Raw genomic sequence first — 5,413 nt, forward strand, 5'->3', positions numbered from 1 at the left:
GCTTCTGCTGTGCTGCCTCCATCTACAACAGGTAACCAAGTCCTCTTCTCCACTGGTTGCTCTTCTGCATATCCTGAATCTGATGCCAGAGTTCATTCACCGCTATGCATCCTGGGTTGCGCCTCCATGCTCTCTATTCTCTGTCAGACATCTTCGTTTCTCATTGAGACATCAAGGTTTACATTGCTCACCTTCTGGATTTTGATTTTATGTACATCTCAGTGACTTCCAAAACTACAGATCTACACAGCTATAGTCCCTCTAGATTCATTTGCATATTATCCAAATGTTTATTGATTATTTTACAAAGGGGTATTGCAAGCTAATATGCTGACGTTGTCATGTCATCCTTGAGGTACAGCTGCTCTGTGCTTTGGCCCACTTTCTCAAAGACTGGAACGACATTCGCCTAGTTGTCAAAGCTGAAAACACTTTAGTTGTTCATCTTTTGTTCAAATTGCTATCACCGAGCACACTTTACTCAAAGGGGAGACCAAGGTTACCTGAGGGGCTAACAAGAACTGAGGCAAGTAGTCAGTCAGTCAGTCAGTCAGTCAGTCAGTCAGTCAGTCATTAGCAGATTTTTCTACACATTGATTAGCACCAAAATAGGAGATTTGTCTTTTTTTTTTTCAGGAGAGTATGAGGAAGTGCTTTGGGTAAATAAAGAGCAGTGAGTATTTTTCTAAGGCCTTACACCATTATAGTCCTTCCATGAAAGTGACATCCTGTAGGTAAAAAAAAAAAAAAATGATCTGTGTTACATTTGACAATTCTGGATTTAATCTGGAGTATTATAATACTTGGATTTGATCGATATGACAGATAAAATGGCATAAAAGAAGCAAAATTTGACAAATTATTGTATCTATTGATATAAGTTTGTTTCTCTGAAATGAATGAAGGTATTCTCTAACAAACCACATATTAGTAAAGTCAAGGTGAAATGTACCAAAGCTAGACGATGAGTGGGATTGGGAACTTAGCAGGATTAAGGAGGCACTGGGAAAGGTGCACGATGTCTATCAACACATCAGACCTTGAAAACTCATGCACTGGTTTGGAAACCCAGAAAAATGGGGTACTCAAGAGGCAGACAGTGAGCCAGCTTCCTAATTAGCTGAGTGGCTTATAGAACAAAGGACTATCTACTGTATATTCTTTTCAATCGAATCCTACAGAAAGACCTGAAATACTCAGATGCCTTGAAGATGCCTACTAGAAAAGGAATAAATGAAACCTAAGAGTTACCTTCACCTGGTGTTCAAAGGAAGCGCTACAAATCATTGTCCACAAATTGAGAAGGTTTAACATTTTAAAAGGAAACAGCAACAATTTTTTTGATAACTTAGATCTGTAGATTGAGAAATCTTTAGAGACCAAACTATGTCGGCTCCAGCTGGGAGCAGGCAGCTTGCTCAGTGTGAACCACAAAGACGCCATAATGACCGTCACGGCATGCTTCAGCAGGCACACTTCTCATGGAGAAGAATTTCTGTAAGGCAAGCAAACACGGAAAGAAATGTGGGAATGTGTGCTGGGAAGTTCCATATATGTGTTTGCTCTGAGTGGATTATCTGCCGGAATTTATTCCAAGTCATTCAAATCATTACAGATGTCAGAAGCAGAGAGCCCTAAAATGAATGACCTCACTTATTTTCAAGGGACTGCTTGACAGGGTTTTTGCTATTCCTTCACAGGGGATCTGAGGAATTTGCCTCCCCTCATAGCTCTTGCAGGAAGAATTAATCGTCGAGCCAATGTTTATGAAATAATGAGGCAACCTCATTACATACTTTTTTTTGTTTTGTAGTTCAGGCTCCACAGAGCATGTCCACCATCTTCAGTCCCACCTTCTTTTTGCCTTTCTTGTAAAAACTTTTCCTCTGCGTAATAAATGAGCACGATCTGCAGGGAGAGCACTCTATCAAAAAGCATTCTCACTCTAGTCTTCCCATTAACCAATCATCAGCTATCAAACACATTCAAAGACTCAGTGTCCTGGGTTCCCCCCCCCCCTTTACATCTTTAGATTCTAGAAAACCACTTCTACAATTCCGGCCCTGGAGACCCGGGAGCTGGCAGTACTGCAGATGACAGCATTTCTTGGCTGTGACATTCACACATGACTCCTGCAATTCTCCTTTTCCTAGGCTTAATGGGAACCTTGAAACCATAGTCACAACACAATAAATGCTCGTCCTTAGCCCTCCCTCCTGCACTGTTGCTATTTTGCTTGGAAATAATATATTTGTTTCTAATTCTGCATTTTATCCTTTTCTTTTTATCTTTGTGATTACCTGGAGAATTATTTCCTCCCAATTCCAGTAGAGCAGCTGCTGCTATAAAAGTCCCATGAATTTTACACGTGTGACAAAGAAACTTATGCTGTCATAGACATGCTCTTAGCATTCCTCAACAGTCTTAGGCACCAAGGAAAGATGTGCAGCTGGGAAAATGGTTGCAGAGATCCCAGGGTGCGGCTAAACAAACATCAGTGTACTTACATCTGACCACTGGTCAGGTCGGGCCCTGGCACTCAGCCCAGGGATTCTAAGAGATGCTTTAACGCTATTAAAGGTTCCAGAGGGGAGATGTGTGTGTGTGTGTGTGTGTGTGTGTGTGTGTGTGTGTGTGTGTGTGTGTGTTCATATTTACTTATGCAACAAAATTTAAATAATGGTGTTAAATCAGTTCCATGATATATTTCATAATTTATTTACTTTTGTAAATCTCAAAGCATCAGTCACACCGTCATTTCACAAAACAATATTATTCTTGTGGGTCATCTGGGAGTTCATAGCCTTACATAAATTAACACAAAACCAAGTAAATCATTTATTTAGCTTTTCAAAACTGCCACTTCCTTTAACCGATTGTGCAACTTATCATAGCATTTATTTAATATGACTTTATGTTCTGCTTAATCCCACATTGCCATTTTTTTTACCCTCAACGATTGTGGTTGCCTCAGTCTGAGGGGCACCAAGGTCAGCAACATCTTTATGGATGGGTGAGTGGATGGACGGATGGATGGATGGATGGATGGATGGATGGATGGATGGATGGACGGACGGACGGATGGATGGATGGATCGATATGTGGGTAGATATGTAGGTAGGTGGGTAGATGACTTAAGATTTGATGTCCTTTCGGCCACAGCAGCCATCGTCAGTTAACTTAACAAAATGGCAAACACAAAGGGGAAGAGGAGAGCCACTTTGCATGTGTTCTCTACACCTTTAGGGAAACATGGAGTCTTTCCTTTGGCCACATACATGCGAATCTACAAGAAGGGTGATATTGTAGACATTAAGGGAATGGGCACTGTTCAAAAAGGAACGCCCCATAAGTGTTACCAAAACGGAAGAGTCTACAATGTCACCCAGCATGCCTTGGGCGTCATTGTGAAAAGCAAGTTAAGGTAAAGATTCTGGCCAAGAGGATCAATGTGTGGATTGAACACATCAAGCACTCGGAGAGCAGAGACAGCTTCCTGAAGCGGGTGAAGGAGAACGATCAGAAGAAAAAGGAAGCCAAAGAGAAGGGCACCTGGGTTCAGCTGAAGCACCAGCCTGCACCACCCAGAGAAGCCCACTTTGTGAGGACTAACGGAAAGGAGCCTGAGCTGCTGGAGCCCAGTCCATACTAATTCATGGCCTAATGGACAAATAAAATAAAATAAAATAAAATAAAATAAAATAAAATAAAATAAAGGACCTGGACTGCAAAGTGTTTTCCTTAAAAAAAAAATTGAAAAAAAAAATCCCAGCTTCAATCTAGTCTAGGCAGCCAGAGAACTACCCTTTTAGTTTCTGATAAGTGATACACTGAATCCTTCCTTTTTAGTGCTAAAGATATTTTGTTCTGTCTATCTAAAGTTTCATGTGCATATGGAATGCAGCATTGAATAGATGTTGATGGAAACCAGGTTTCTAGAAGGCAAAGAGGAGGAAAAAGAGGACATTTGTAGCTTTAAAAATCAACTTCGGTTAACAAATCTCAAATATTTCTTCTATTTGGATTATATTCAAATTTTATTTTATTTTAAAGGTTGGACAGTATGTAAGTGTGAATCACAGGCTAAGCTCTGATTGAGCCCTTCCGTATCTGGCATTTGTAAATGTCTTTGGAGGCAGGGATAACAGGTTCCTCTGTAGAACACTTGCTCCAACAAGGATCAAACTATTTTTTTCTTGCCCATTTCATGATCATGAGGATAAAGACTCATTTATTTAAGTTGTGTGCAACCAAGAAACCAACCATTATTTTTCTAACAATGTCCTGTCCTGACCCTATCTGTAGCCTGTCTAGCAAACTCAGTTTTCCCATTATTAGATGCTCTGGTCCACAATATTTTCAGTTTTTCTGACCCAGATGTCTCCCTCTCTGTCAAAGAGAGAACATTCCATTAGAGGCTATCACCATTGGTCTGCTTTATTTACACTTAATGATGTTTGGGTTTGATTTAGTCCATGCACTCTTCTTTTCACAATGCACTCTTTTCTGGCAATCACCTCTGAAGGTCTGGTCCTACTAAGTGAGTGATCAGAGTGGGATTTTCTCTCAGTCTGATGTGACCTGGAAAATGTGATACATTTCTGAGACCTGATGTCACACTCTTAGTCCACACCCTTCTGAGAACAGACTGGTGAGATGGACGGACCGGGAGTGGGAGGGTGGCTCTGTGGGAAACTGACTAAAACTGAAGATCTTTGAGCCACTCATTGGTATGCTTTCAACGTCACATAGAATAACATCCAACACCAGAGCTGAGCTCTTGACCTTTATTATGAGTTTCTTGAAAGGGTTGTATAAAAACTTATAAAAATTTTATAGAGTCCCTCTCATTGGGAAAGAGAACCCTACTAAAATTCCCATAAATCTCCTTTCTTGGTCCATCTTCTCCTCGCCATCCATTCTCTGTGCATGCATCGTTATCCACTGTGTAACTCCACTCCATGGAGGCTACCATTCCCATTCTGTCACCAAAGACAATGTCACTCCAAGCGAGATTTCAATGCTCCCACAGATATGTATCATGACAAATAGGCAGTGACCGGGGCAGCCATTCATTTGTGTATGTAAGTATTTCTTATTTTTGCCAGGAGTCATGCCTTAAGAATTTGGGTGAGTGCATGGAGCAAATATTTATTGCTTATTATCTTGTTACAATCAGACACATTATATTTTCATATAGAATTTATATAAGAGTTATATAAAGGAAGTTTTATGTATAAAATATTTATTTTGTTTTATTTGATACTCTTTTTTTCTTTCCATTTTGTTTCTGTTTGAATCAAATTACACATGATTGATTCCATTCCATTTTTCTAGCCCATCATGCTAGGAATTTTGTTATATAGAATTTTTACAACAGTTAGAAATAGAAAAATGTTAGTTCCTATATTTA

The 5,413-nt window shown here is 39.9% G+C and overlaps 1 pseudogene; it reads left to right on the forward strand.

The window, feature by feature from the left end:
• The first annotated feature begins 3,188 nt into the window (after positions 1 to 3,188).
• Positions 3,189 to 3,664, forward strand: LOC147996612 (large ribosomal subunit protein eL21 pseudogene; annotated as a pseudogene).
• Positions 3,665 to 5,413: the final 1,749 nt, after the last annotated feature.

This window comes from Rattus norvegicus, chromosome 2, assembly GCF_021556685.1.
Source record: "Rattus norvegicus strain SHRSP/BbbUtx chromosome 2, alternate assembly SHRSP_T2T, whole genome shotgun sequence".
Classification (NCBI taxonomy): Eukaryota; Metazoa; Chordata; class Mammalia; order Rodentia; family Muridae; genus Rattus; species Rattus norvegicus.